Source organism: Mesoplodon densirostris, chromosome X (assembly GCF_025265405.1).
Source record: "Mesoplodon densirostris isolate mMesDen1 chromosome X, mMesDen1 primary haplotype, whole genome shotgun sequence".
Lineage (NCBI taxonomy): Eukaryota > Metazoa > Chordata > Mammalia > Artiodactyla > Ziphiidae > Mesoplodon > Mesoplodon densirostris.
In genome coordinates, this window is record NC_082681.1 from 48,179,697 (window position 1) to 48,195,611 (window position 15,915).

Below are 15,915 nucleotides of genomic sequence, written 5' to 3' on the forward strand. Positions count from 1 at the left end.
AAGCGTTCACTTTTTTTTTTTTTCTGCCTGAAACCCAAGTTTGTAGAGACACGTGTAAAGTTCTACTATTCTACAAAACTGGGGTTCGGAACACTGGATAGGTAAACTGATCTCTATAAAAGAGGAACTTTAAAAAGGAAATAGAGGAATTTGAAAGGTCCGCTGGGTCTCTTGACTGCCCTCTACATCTTCTGGTTACTAACCACAGTGTTGGGTATGTGACATAAGCTGACCCAGTCATGGTACATCATTTCCTTATCCACACTGATTGGTTCACTTATCCATTTATGGGCACTTGACACAAGTCAGATCAATTGAAACTCTTCCTAGAGGTGATAGTTGTTGAATAATTTTACCATCTAGGCACCTGCAAACTTCTTGTGTTTCTGATTACCTCAGGTGTCTTACGAGAAACCATATGCAACTAAAAGGAAACAAACAAACTATGCACACTACCTACTGGTATCCTCATCAGCATATTGCTGCCTGATTTCCCAGGTCTCAGACCCCTGGCTCAGTTATTCCTTATTCCACACACATTCACCAAGCATTTGTTATGATTTAGGTACTTTTCCAGGTGCTAAGAAAGATAAAGTCCCTGATCTCACTCAGAGTGTAGACATTCCTACGATTTATCAGTTTCTCTAGTCTTTCTTAGAGGACTGGGGAAATTATTTATTCCCTCATAACACAGTATTTTTTTCACTTTTTACCCTTACATAGTCTGCTCAAATGATATTGGCCTATTTATCCTTTTGGATAGCTTCTCAGGCCTCAGGTCATGGCTTAAATGTTACCTCCTCAGATAGGTTTTCTCTTACTTCCCCATTTAAGTAGACTTATTCTTTTGCTGCTTTTTCTTAAGGTCCCATGTCTATTTCCTTCATGGTACACATGGTTGCATATGTATTTGCTCCCTCTGCTCTTCCACTAGAGTTGCACTGCTGAGTATGGTGCACACTAACCGTATGTGGCTTTTGAACTCTAGAAATTTGGCTACTCTCAAATGTGATGTACCCTAGGTGTTGAATGCACACTGTGTATCCAAGATTAGCAAGAAACTAAGGATGTAGAATAACTAATTGCTAATTTACATGTATTGTTTACATGTTGAAATGATAACATACTGCATATCAAAGACAGTAAAGGTAAAAGAATGTAAATTAAATTCTTTATATCCTTACGTGTTAAAATGATAGCATTTTATTTCAAAGACTTAGCAAGAAAAATGTTATAATTACCTGTTTATATGTTTATATGTCAACGTGATAAAACATTGCATTCCAAAGACTAATTGATAGAAAATAAAGTTAATTAATAGGTTGTTCCTAATATTTGTATGTTGAAATGGTAACATAGAAAATGTCAAAGATCTGATAACAGAAAAGAATGGAAAAATTATTAGTATTTTGTGTATAGTGTTTCCTGGTTGAAATGGAAACAGATTGCATTTTCCTTGTTGAAATGAAAACAGATTGCACTTTAAAAACTTAGTAAGAAAGAAGAATGTAAAAGTAATGAATGATGGTTACATTGTTTCCTTGTTGAAATGATAACACACACATTTTAAAGACTCAGTAAAAAATTTTTTACAATTATTTTTTCTTGTTGCTTACATGTTGAAGTGATAAACTGCATTTCAAAAACAGAGAAAATGATGTAAAATTTAATTAATACTTAATAAAAATAGTTAATAACTTGTTCTTACCTCCAGTTTGCTACTGCATTTCTGACTTAGAAAGACAAACATGTTAAATGAATTGTATAGGTTGTTGCTTTGTTGAAATGATAACACATGGCATTTCAAAGACATCATAAAATAAGAATGCAACAAGGCCACCAATACCCTGACACCAAAGTCAGACAAAGACACTACAGAAAAAGGAAATGGGAGGGCAATACCTTCGCTGAATACAAATGAAGAGGTCCTGGACAAAATATTAGCGAAACAAATCCAACAATACATCAAAAGGACCATACACCATAAATCACGTAGGATTTATTCCAGGGTCACAAGGACGATTCAACATTTGCAAATCAATCAGTGTGAGACACCACAGCAACAAAATGAGAGATAAAAATCACATGATTATCTCAATAGACGCAGGAAAAGCTTTTGACACAATTGAACATCCATTCATGACAACAACTCTCAACAAAGTGTGTATAGAGGGAACATGTTGCAACATGATAAGGGCATTTACGACAAACCCACAGCCAACATCATAGTGAATGGCGAAAAGCTGAAAGACTTTCCACTACATTCAGGAAGAAGGCAAGGATGCCCACTCTCACCACTTATATTTAACATAGTATTGAAAGTCCTAACGACAGCGATCAGACGAAAGAAGAAATAAAAGGTACCCACACTGGAAGGGAAAAGGTAAAACCGTTACTCTTTGCAGATGACATACTTTGTATAGAAAGTTCTAAAGCCTCCACCCCAAAACTGTTAGAACTAATGAATGAATTCAGCAAACTTTCAGGATCCAAGATTAACATACAGAAATCTGTTGCATTTCTTTACACTAATAATGAAATATCACAAAAGAAATTTTTTAACTCTGTTTAAAATCACAATGAAAAGAATAAAATACCTAGGTGTAAACTTAACCAGGGATGTGAAAGCCCTATATGAAAACTATGATACAGTGATACAGGAAACTGAAGATAAACAAAGAAATGGAAAGATATCCCATGCTGTTGGATTGGAAGAATTAATATTGTTAAAATGTCCATACTTCCCAAGGTAATCTACAGATGTAACGCAATCCCGATCATATACCCATGCCATTTTTCAGAGAACTAGAACCAAGAATCCAAAAATTCATATGGAACCACAAAAGACCCCAAATTGCCAAAGCAATCTTGAGAAAAAAAAGGAATAAAGCTGGAGGTATAACCCTCCCAGACTTCGGACTATGCAACAAAGCTAATCAAAACAGCATGGGCCTTGGGCTTCCCTGGTGGGGCAGTGGTTGAGAGTCTGCCTGCCGATGCAGGGGACACGGGTTCGTGTCCCGGTTCTGGAAGATACCACATGCCGTGGAGCGGCTGGGCCCGTGAGCCATGGGCACTGAGCCTGTGCATCTGGAGCTGGTGCTCCGCAATGGGAGAGGCCACAACAGTGAGAGGCCCACGTACCGCAAAAAAAAGAAACAAAACCGCCCTCCAAAAAAACCAGCATGGGCCTGGTACAAAAACAGACACATCGGTCAATGGAATAGAATAGACAGTCCAGAAATAAACCTATGCACGTATGGTAAATTCATCTACAGAATAGGAGGCAAGAATATACAATGGAGAAAAGGCAGTTTCTTCAATCAGTGGTGTTGGGAAAACTGGTCATCTACATGTAAACAGAGGTTAGAACATTCCCTCACACCATATACAAAAATAAAATGGCTTAAAGACCTAAATGCAAGTCCTCAAAACATAAAACTCCTAGAAGAGAACATAAGCAGAACACTGTTTGACAAATATCATACCAATATTCCTTTGGATAAATCTCCTAAAGCAAAATGAATGAAAACAAAAATAATCTAAACGAGACCTTGTTAAACTTAAAAGCTTTTGCACAGGAGAGGAAGCCATCAACAAAGATGAAAATAAAACCAAAGGATTGGGATAAAATATTTGCAAATGATGTGACCGACAAGGGGTTAATATGCAAAATATGTAAACAGCTCATAGAACTCAATATCAAAACAACAATCATCCCAATGATAAATGGGCAGAAGACCTGAATAGACATTTTTCTAAAGAAGATGTACACATGGTCCACAGGCACATGAAAAGATGCTCAGCATCGCTAATATTTAGAGAAATGCAAATCACAACAACAATGACATATCATCTCGCACCTGTCAGAATGGCTATCATCAAAATGTCTACAAAGAGCAAATACTGGAGAGGATGTGGAGAAAAGGGAATCCTTATATGCTGTTGGTGGGAATGTAAATTGGTGCAGCCACTATGGAAAACAATATGGAGCTCCCTCAAAAACTAAAAATAAAACTACCATATGATCCAGCAATTCCACTCCTGGATACCTATACAGTAAAATAACAAAAGCATTGATTTGAAAAGATACACGCACCCCGAAGTTCATAGCAGCACTATTTACAATAGCAAAGATATGGAAGCAACCCAAGTGGCCATTAACAGACGACTTGATAGAAAAATGTGGCATATATACACACACAATGGAATATTACTCAGCCATAAAAATAATGAATATCTGCTATTTGCTGCAACATGGATGGACCTAGACAATGTTATGCTTAGTGAAATATCAGATATAGAAAGACATACCGTATGATACCACTTATATGTGGAATCTAAAAAATAATACAAATGAATGCATATGCACAATGGAAACAGACTCACAGATATAGAAAACAAATTTTTGGTTACCAAAAGGGAGAGGGAAGGTAGGAGGGACAAATCAAATTAGGGGCATGGGATTAAGAGATACCACTATTATGTATAAAATGGGAAAGCAACAATGATATACTGTATAACACAGGGAATTATAGGCATTATCTGATAATAACTTGTAGTGGAGTATAATCTGAAAAAATGATGGATCACTCTGCTGTACACCTAAAACTAATATAATATTGTAAATCAACTATATTTCAATTAAAAGAAGAGAAAGGATGCAAAATTATTTAATAATCTGTTTTTATTGCTTACATATTGAGAAAATGCACTGCATTTCAAAGACTTACCAAAAAAAGAAAGAAAACTAAAATTAATTAACCATGGTGGTTAGCACCATGCTTACATAAAACATCTTTAGTTATGCCAGTCTGCTTTAAGATGATAACAGCTTAACTTTGATCATATGCAAAATCTGTACACTTTTACCTCTTCCCACATCATTACATGCTATTGATGTCCCAGTTTGTATCTTTTATATTGTGAGCACTAATGAATTATTGCAACTGTATTTATTTTTAATACTTTTGTCTTTCCATTTTTATACTAAAGTTAAAAGTGTTTTACCCACCACCATTACAACGTTGGAGTGTTCTGAATTTGACTATATGCTTACTTTTACTTATGAGTTATATGCTTTCGTAGGTTTTCATGTTGTTAATTTTTTGTTTCCACTCAAAGAACTCCCTTTAGCATTTTTTGTAAGGCAGGTCGAGTGGTGAATAACTCCCTCAGCTTTTGTTTGTCTGGGAATGTCATCATCTATCTTTCATTTCTGAAGGACGGCTTTTCCGAATAGAGTATTCTTGGTTGTCGGTTGTTTTCTTTCAGCACTTTGAATATATCATCCCACTCTCTCCTGGACTGCAAGGTTTCTTTTCAGAAATCTCCTGATAGCCTTATGCTGTTCCCTTGTATATGACAAGTGGCATTTCTCTCACAGACTTAACAATTCTCTCCTTGAAAAGGGAATCCTCTTACACTGTTGGTGGGAATGTAAATTGATAGAGCCACTATGGAGAAAAGTATGGATGTTCCTTAAAAAACTAAAAATAGAACTACCATATGACCCAGCAAACCCACACCTGGGCATATACACTGAGAAAACCATAATTCAAAACAATACATGCACCCCAATGTTCATTGCAGCACTATTTACAATAGCCAGGACATGGAAGCAACCTAAATGTCCATCAACAGAGGAATGGATAAAGAAGGTGTGGTACACATATACAATGGAACATTACTCAGACATAAAAAGGAACGAAATTGTGTCATTTGCACAGACGTGGGTGGACCTAGAGACTGTCATACAGAGTGAAGTAATTCAGAAAGAGAAAAACAAATATCATATCATATAACTTATATGTGGAATCTAGAAAAATGATACAGATGAACTTATCTGCAAAGCAGAAATAGAGACATGGATGTAGAGGACAGACATATGGATACCAGGGCGGGAAGGGGGGGTGGGTTGAATTGGGAGATTGGGATTGACATATATACACTACTATATATAAAATAGATAACGAATGAGAACCCACTGTATAGCGCAGAGAACTCTACTTAATGCTCTGTGGTGACCCAAACAGGAAGGACATCCACAAGAGAGGGGATATATATATATATTGCTGATTCACTTTGCTGTAGAGCAGAAACTAACACAGCATTGTAAAGCAACTGTACTCCAATAAAAATTAATTTTTAATAGAGTTGACTAAAATTCTAGATTGTTGTAAATATTCAAAATAAATAAGTAAAATATAAAGACAGTTAAGAAAAGAAAACCAATTCTTTCCTTGTCTTTGACTTTTGATATTTTTATTATAATGTGTCTTCATATAACCTACTATGAGATGATACTGTTCGAGAACTTTTGAGTTTCGTGAACATAAGGGTCCATGTTGCTCCCACAAGTTGGGTGGTTTTCAGCCATTATTTCTTTAAATAAAATCTCCACCACCACCTCTCTCTCTCTCTCTCTCTCTTGCTCTCGATCTCTCTCCACTCCTCCTCCTCCAGGGTCTCCCATCATCCATATATGAGTCCATTTAATGGTGTTTTAAAAATCCCATATATTTTCCCCACTCTTTTTCATTCATTTTTTTTCCTCCTCTGATTATATAACTTCAAATTACTGCTTTCTGAGTTCATAAATTCTTTCTTCTGCTTGATGAAGTCTGCTGTTATAGCTCTCTATTATAGTTCTAAATTCATCCATTGTATTCTTCAGCTCCATCATTTCTCTTTGGCTCCTTTTTATGATTTCTATCTCCTTGTTGACTTTTTCATTTTGTTCAGGTATTGCTTTTCTGATTTCATTGAGTTGCCTTGCAGCTGGCTGGCATATTTAAAACAATCATGTTGAATTCCTTGTCAGGCAATTCATGGACCTCCATTTCTATGGGGTCAGTTACTGGGAAATTATCTTGTTTCATTGGTGGGGAGTTGGGCTTCCGAGATTTTTCCTGCCCCTGAAAATCTCACGTTGGTGTCTTCACATTTAAGGAAGCAATCTCCTCCATCAGTCTTTACTGACTTTTTTCAGGAGAGAAACACCTGCACCACTCAGCCAAGCTAGGGATACTGGGGGGTCTCTGAGGCCTCTTCTGTGGATTCACCTGCTCTGCCCTTCTTGGTCCATCTTGTGAAGGATGTGTTTGGATGATACACGCCTTTTCTCAATTGCACAAAGCCAGGGCACATGCTGACAGCCTCCAGTTTATTTTCCCCATTTCGGTACCCTGAAGTGTTTAAGGTATGACTGTTCTCACCATCCAGCCGAGTGGTGCCAGTTCTTTTTATGCACATGTGCATGATCTGTTGAGGCATGAGTGCACCTTCTGCAGGGGTGTCCATGGAATGCCGGTTCTGAGAGGGTCAAGAACATGGAGTGCTGGATTTGCTCGTGGGCAAATTGAGGCTTCTGTAGGTGATGGGTCCTATGAGGTTTGTAAGGTACAGTCTCTGAGGCAGTTAGAAGAACTGCAGCCCTTTGTTGAGCTTAGCGCCCTGTTTGCTGTGAGCCATTGCCCTTTCCCCTTCTCCTTGCTATCCCAAGACTATTCAGCCATGCTCATCGCCTCTGGGTTCTGGGTTTGGGCAAGAAAGAAGTGGGATTCCTGGGCAGCATCTAGCACCACTGGGTATTCAGGGGCTCACCACACTCTCACTTTCCCCCATGGGAGGAATTGCAGGCGTAGTGCGTCTATCTAGGCATTGATATGTGTAGCCTTGGGGGAAGTTTGATATTGGTAGGGTGAAGCTGTTCTTCCTACTCTCTTCAACGTGTCTGTTCTTGGATTCTTTTTTCTAATGGATCAGGGTGTTGGAGCTTCATCACTGGATACTGGGGCTCCCACAAAAACACTCTTGCCCATGGCTGATTAGGCAAAATATTTATTTGGAGACTCCTGTTATGCCAACTTCCTGACATCACACTCTAGAACTATGTTTTGAATGGAAAAATATTTGACTGGATAAAAAGAAGCAGCCCAGGAAAAAGTTCATTCCCGACTAGTACTATGAAAATCGATGAACCACAATTTTATTTTCAATGGTTTTTACGTGGAAGGGGTTTCCAAATTGTACTGGACAGTCATGTCATGACAAACGACACAGCTCATGAATAAACACCCTGTACAGAATCCCTATCTTCTCACTTGTCTCCATCCTTGGCCTGGAAGAAACTGTAATTTAATATTAACTTTAATCCATACTACAGTAATCCTTACAGGATGAGCCCTTTATGCTACCTATTATATTCAACTTAGGGCTGTTGAATTTTACTTCGTGATGGTTGGTGGGTAGGGATATTCAACTCTACGCCACAGGACAGTAACTGCAACCATTTTCCTTCTTTTGAGGTGGATGGACCTAGAATCTGTCACACAGAGTGAAGTAAGCCAGAAAGAGTAAAACAAATACCGTCGGCTAACACATATATATGGAATCTAAGAAAAAAAAATATAGGTCATGAAGGACCTAGTGGTAAGACAGGAATAAAGACACAGACCTACTAGAGAATGTACTTGAAGATATGGGGAGGGGGAAGGGTAAGCTGTGACAAAGTGAGAGAGTGGCATGGACATATATACACTACCAAACCTAAAATAGATAGCTAGTGGGAAGCAGTCGCATAGCACAGGGAGATCAGCTCCTTGCTTTGTGAACGCCTGGAGGAGTGGGATAGTGAGAGTGGGAGGGAGGGAGGCAAAAGAGGGAGGAGATATGGGAAGGTGTGTGTATATGTGGCTGGTTCACTTTGTTGTAGGGTGGAGGCTGGCACACCATTGTAAAGCAACTGTGCTCCAATAAAGATGTTAAAAAAAGAATAAAAACACTGACTGTAAACTTACTTCCATATATCTTAACGAATTTCACAAAGGAACAAAGAAAAACAGGTTCTGAATGCAATTTCCATAATGATACAGCCCCATCTGACGCTATCTCCTGTGTACTGTTGCTAGGTAAGTCAACTTTGCTCTCTGAAAGTAAAGTCACATAAGACATCTAGTTCAGTTGTACATAAGTGTGTTAGAACCAGAAGAATTTGAGTATTTTCCTTTAGGGAAACAGCATCACAACTGTTCTCTTGCTCCCCTTTCCCACTTCTCTGTGTTACATAAAGCCACTCCTCCTCCTAAAACCACTGGCACTAACTTCCAAAGTGGCCACCTCAAAGCAAAAAAAGATAAAAGAAGGAAAATTTGTTCCCATGAAGTCCTGCTAATCACATGCAAGAGAAATGGATTATCATGCTGCCTAAACACAGTGCCTGATAAATGTAATGCCTAAACTGGACCCCAGATACACAGATCTTTAAATATAGAGTTTCTTCCCTGCCCCTGCGATATGTAGTAGAGGGTGGTGACAGAGCCCCACTGATGTAACTAAATGTTTTCAAAAGGTCCTGAGGAACTCCTGATCGTCCTCTCAGAGAAAGAAGGATTGATTTGAGTTATCAGGTCTGACAGGAGCAGAAGCTGACTTAAGAAGGTAACGAGGAGGCCACAATTGTTCTTTTGGTCAAAAAAGTTGACCTGAATCACCATCAGGTGAGCATAGTTAGGCTCGATAAAATTGTTCTGCATCTTGCACTGTTGATCTGCTCATCTGTATCTAATTATAACAACTATATCAGGTCTTGGTGTCAGATTCCATCCTATGACTACATGGAGATGTTTCCTAAATCCAGTGTAAAGTTTCATAATAGGCTCTATTTTAAATAAAGATATACGTCCTTTTTTGTCTCCTGAATTTATGTGTGCAACAAAAAATTCTCCACAGTTACATGAGACACAGTGATCTGCACGAATAACTGTCTTCTCTTAGTATTCTATTCCCCAAACTAGGACATTTTTCAGTAGGCCTGGAACCACAGATTCTCTTGACTTTTCTAAATACTTCAACTTTAACCACAGTGGAAAATTTGATCTGTTGCATTTTCTTCAGCTCATTTATGCAGCCATGCCACATTGCAGGAACCTAGAAAAATAATCCGAACAATGTATAACATTGTTTACCAAGCCCAGCAAACCAGAAAGATCAGATCACACTTATTTTGGACATACTGATGATCCTGCCGTTTCCCACACAAATCAGTAAAATAGGTGTTCCTGGATTTGCAATTAAAAAAACCCCACAATATATATCCTCCTACTCCTTTCTCTCTTCTTTCTGGGGAGAGACAGACAGAATATACACTGTAAAATCTAATGAATTCAGATTCCACTCATTTGAAATTGTTGTAGTTCAAACTTTATGATACTTCCTTTTCAGGGTTTATTTAAAAGAAGGAAATGTTTTCATCTATCATCAAGCAATTCATAAACCACTCATATATACATATTCCACATAGTAGATATACATTTATATCTATACACAAAATTTAAATAGAGGCCATGAAATAGACTCAAATTTGACTGGGTGTAATTAGTGTGGCATCCCAAAGAGACCTCTCATGATCTCAACTTTTCAGTAACTGGGGCTGATTTCCCAGATTTTGTGAATTAGTAAGGGTGAACTCAATGTTACCTTCTGGTGAGGGCCCTGGTGGCTGAGCAGAACACAGATCCTGGAGCCAGATGGACTGTGGGCCACTCTTGGTGTGCCACCTGCAATATCCATGACCTCTTAGTCAACTGATCAATTTAATAACTCTGGAGTTCAGTGTTCACATCTGTAAAATTCTGTAACAGCACGTAACCTATAGAGTTACCTGTCTTAAATGAGTTATCCTTCTCAGGTTTGTGGCCTGCAGTCATCACTATACACTATTCCTCCAAAATTAAAAACTACAACTCATTAGACTTGCTTTAATTTCCTTTAGACCTGCATGAAACTGAAGTCAACAGCACTTACCTGTACCCACGGCTTAGGCTGTTAACAGTAGTTTCTACAGCATGCCTAGGACAGTGGTTTTGGGGGAAGACTTATTTCATCCTTATGTGTTAATTTGTTACCTGTTAAATTTCATGTGCTAACGGCGGGAAAAAAGCACATAAAATTAACACATTAGAGAGGGGTGGGTGTAGGTAAAGCCCAAGCTTGTCCGCTTAGAAGGTCACTCAGAGGCACCAATATCAGGGAGGAGATGAGGAATGGGGGCAATCTCAGATCTCCTGTTCTCCCGAAGGTAATGTTCCCCTGAAACATGCAGATAGAGTAGAACCCTAATGTCATTGGACTCTACTGTCAGAAAGCTGACTCGGCCCTCCCAGGCACATGAGCGTTGTGGGTACCTAAGGGTGCGGGTCATGTGGATGCTGCCCTCCTGTGGACAATAGCTACCTGACAGGCCAAGCCCTTCTTGTCCAGTCAGAACCCTGGGCTCTTAAACCCAATGGGCATGTGGGATCTTTGGGCCTGTTGCCGCCATGGCCCTGTGGTAGATCCGGCCTTACAAGTCACTAGAGCATGGTGGACTCCTAAACCCTGTGTGTCACATGGCTCCTTCTCTCATGTGACCCTGTCTAGCTACCAGCATGTGGTAGCCTCAGCCCTTGATGTGATCTACTGCTTAGGGTTATGTGGATGCTATGGTCTGGTACCCTTCCCAGCATGGTACATGCCAAGTTCAGCAATATCCATCATGTGAAGTTTGTGGGCTACTAAATGCTGTAGATCCATGTATGGGCAACAGTGTGGCTCCTACCACACGTGGCACCCAAGGTTCTTCCACTCATGTGAACTCTGCAGCTTCTGGACCGCTGTTGGTCTAGTGGACCTTATGGTCATGTGCCACCATGTGGTCACGTGAGACTCAGCCCCCTCAGTCAGGTGAAGATTGAGGGCTTCTCATTTTGGTGGTTCAGGTGGTCTCCGACGTCATGTGATCACCTATGGTCGTGCAGGATGGGATGCCATTTAAGAGTGGGTAGGGTCTACTGAACTGCAGTTTGGCTTAACCTCCAGAAGAGTCAGACCCATAGGTGCAGAAGACCTTTAGACCTGTGGTGGTCACTCTGGCTGAGGGGGCACTTTGAGGAGACTCTGGCTCATATCCCAACCTTTCCACCAACTTTAATATCCTGCCACGGTTGGTGGTACTCGGGTAGGAGTTGCCCCCGCCGGTACTAGAAGTTTACTCAGGGAACTGGGTTTTTAGAGGCGCCCAAGCAACATCAGACCGAGGTCCGGCAAAGAGCCGTGGGCCCGAGAGAGAGTGTTGGACATAGGTGGGGGGTGGGAGGGGGCTTCTGGACACGGCCTAACTGTTGTACAGCTGGCAGAGAAAGCCTGTGGGTGTGAGCGACCTGAACCTGGACTGACGGGAGCAGCTTCTGGTAGAGAGTGAAGTGGAGAAGGAGGATGGCCTGGCCTGGGTGGGTGGGGCGGCCATGGACAGGGTGGCTGGGGTTCATGGACTTGGATGTCATCTCTCAGCAGCAGGGTCCTGGTCTGTCATGAATGTGGTATTGAATGAGTCAAGTTGAGCAGATAGTGAGATTCTGTTTACATTTATGGGGTAGAAATACTTCTTGCTACATGGCTCAAGAATATTGTCACATGTGATAATTTATATTACATGATGCTTAAATAATCCACTTTAGTTTTCTCTCACTTCAGCATTTCTAAGCTTGTTCTGCAAAACACTAGGGCCACAATAAAACAGCACCAACGAAATTGGACACTACGTCAGACATGTGTGGAACACACAGGACTAGAGGTAAATGAATTTCAAAACAATAGGATGTTTTTTAGATAATATGGTAATATGCAATATGAATGTCAAAAGGAGGGATAGTTTCCCCAACTTATGCAGGGATGATACATTTTTCCACAGAGCATCTGAGGAACGAGTGTTCCCAGAAATTATTCTGTGAAGACCTGTCCACACTAAGTCTCCTACCACTTTAAAACCTTGTGCCTTTGCTTACTAAGAGTAAGAGAATATGTTTATAATTATTATAATCTCTTCTTCTCTTTAAGAAATTACTTATTGCTCTGAAATGCAGTTTATCTTATCACATCAGCCAGAGTTTCTCCTGCTTAAATCTATTCACTTTTTAGTCTTCAGAGGTAACTTCAATTTCTAAACATATGTTTGATAGCGTGGTGGCAAAGAGAAGTGCATAAGTGCAAATCATTAAGCAGTCTTACCTATAGCAACAAATATAGTGCCCCCCTCTGGAAAGCAAAGTACACCTTACCTGTCAGGATGAGCAGACACCATACCTCTCATTTTATACAAATATCCCACACTTTTCCAAAACAATTTTTTTAATATGTAATAATTAAAGCTGCCATGTTTTGAGTCCCTATAATGTGTCAAGCACTGAGATAACCTCGTCATGTAAGTTAAGTCATTTCACCCTCAGAAAAATCCTGAGAGGTTGTTATTTCAGTTGGCAGATGAGATACGTGAGTCAGGAGAGGCTGAGCTATGCTGTGGTCATAGACAATCTCCAAATCTCACTGGCTTATTCCTCACTCCCACTACATGTCCATGGCAAGTGCACGTCCATCACAGGATATTGGAGGTCAGAGATCTGATCTCTTCCTAATGGAATGACCTGGAGACTGAACCCGACAGAGCAGCCACCATGTAGAAAGTTTTTGATCGCTGTGCCCGAGGGAAAGAGGGCCCTGGGCCTGGAGGGAGGTCTCACACCAACAACCATATGTTGTGGCCCAGAATTATTTCACATATCACTCAAACCCATTAGGCAGAACTAGTCACATTTATGGCCCCGCCCAAACAAAGGGGATAAAGCAAGAAGTGCAGTTCTGCCAGGGGCCTGGAACAGGGGAGAAGTGGAAACACTTGGCAAACAGGACCACTGACTGCTGCATGATGCAACTGAAACGCAGAGAGATTGAGTACTTGTGTAAAGTCACATGGGCAGTAAGGGCCAGAGCAGGATTTGAATCCAGACAGGTATGTTTTCAAAGTCCAGGTTGTTTACATACTCTTTTCTATATTGTATGCTATTCTCTTAAATGAAATACATATATATTCTTGACCCTTGAACAATGCGGGAGTTGGGGACGCCGACCCCCTGCACAGTCAAAACTCTGCAGATAACTTTTGAGTCCCCCAAAAACGTAACTACTAATAGCCTACTCTTGACTGGAAGCCTTCCCGATAACATAAACAGTGGATTAACACATATTTTGTGTGTTATATGTGTTATACAGTGTATTCTTGCAACAAAGTAAGCCAGAGGAAAGAAAATGTTATAAAGAACATCATAAGGAAGAGAAAGTACATTTACAGTACTGTACTGTATTTATTGATACCGAAAGTGTGCATCATCTGCTTACAAAATGAATCGTCTGTCCGTCAGTACCAACATCAATACTGTCTTATATGATACAAAATATGGTACATGTTATATGTACTACTAATGCTAGACACCAAAAGTAGAAAGATACTGTGAAAAAAAATTCATATTTTTTAGAGGTATAGGGATTAGTGCATTGATAACGACGAAGCAGCAATATGATTGCTTTATGGTTGTCCAGTGTGATGGATACCATTGCTTCATGGTAGCCTAGACCATACACTAATGAATGAATCGTTATAAAACTTTTATTGCATACAGTATCACCGTCATATTCATAATACAGCATGGAAACATTGTTATACTAAAAAAAGCACATACCTGTGGTGATGATAGGCTGATGCATAGTTTCTCCAATTATGAGAGAGACAGAGACAGAGAGAGACAGAGAGACAGAGAGACGTACTGAATGGGTATGTAATTCTTTGAAAGCAAAGTTGTAAAAGAGTAAGAAAACAAACACGTCATTAATTTTTTGTTAAATATCCCTCACCTTCTGCCTGTGTAAGGATAGGCTATCCACTTCAATACCTGTCTTGTACACGATGTTCTACACGTGTATTTTTTCTACATTTTTTGAAAAAACTGCACATATAAGCAGACCCACGCAGTTCAAACCCTGTTGTTCCAGGGTCAGCTGTACTTAGAGTAGAGAGCCTATTACTTCAGTGCTCCAGTTCCCTCTTCCTCAATCATCTGATGTGCCAACAGTGGAACTGAATAGACGTCGTGGCAGTGGCAGCATTGCAAAGCTTTGGGCCTCCTCCAAACAGATGAATGGATTGGATATTTGTGTGTTCATTATATTCAAACATAAAACTTAGAAAATAAAACCTGGAGTTAGATGCAAAGCCTGTTCATGGATCATTTAATGTACAAAAATTAATCTCATGTCTTTCCACTCTTGTCAAGGAAAAATAATAAAAATAAGAACAGAAATTAACGGAACTGATAGGAGATATGACAGAGTTCAACAACAACAACAAAATGCTAGCTGCAAACAGTTTAGAGAGATAAGAAAATAAGGATACATCTGGCAACAAGGCTCAAGAAAATTAGAGATAAGGCATGGAGAAGCCACTCTGAAATGAGAAAAGCTGTCACACTTTCAGTTTCAGCAAAGATTCAAAAGATACAACAGTGTTATGGAAAAGATATGCTGATAAATTTAAACTTTACAGAAAACAGACAAATCCCAGAGAAAAACATGATTTTCCATGCTAAAGAAACAGAAAATCTTAATGTTATTAAAAGTATTCTTGACAAAGAATACATGAGAAGGCAAAATTATTAGCCAATCTCAGATAATTACACAAATGCAAAAAGTATTCATAAATGTATAGCAAGCTAAATCCTGCCACGGCCAAGACAGGAAGCACAGGATGACAAAGTCGTGTTTAACTCCAAGCATGCCACGTTGGTTTAACATTAATAGATCTATGAAAAAAATTTTAGCCCATTAGTGCTATAAAGGAAGGAGGAAAGGAGGATTATCAAAAAATACTCAGTAAAAAAAGGCCTAGAAAAATTGAAACAACCAGTCAGCAGTAAAACTGACAATAACAGGAATTCTCAGCAAGTCATAAATTGAAAGATGTTTCTTTAGACTGACAACAATTATTTAAAAAAGAGTAAACTGCATCAAACATCATATGTAATAGCGAAATGTTGGAAGCATTCCCTT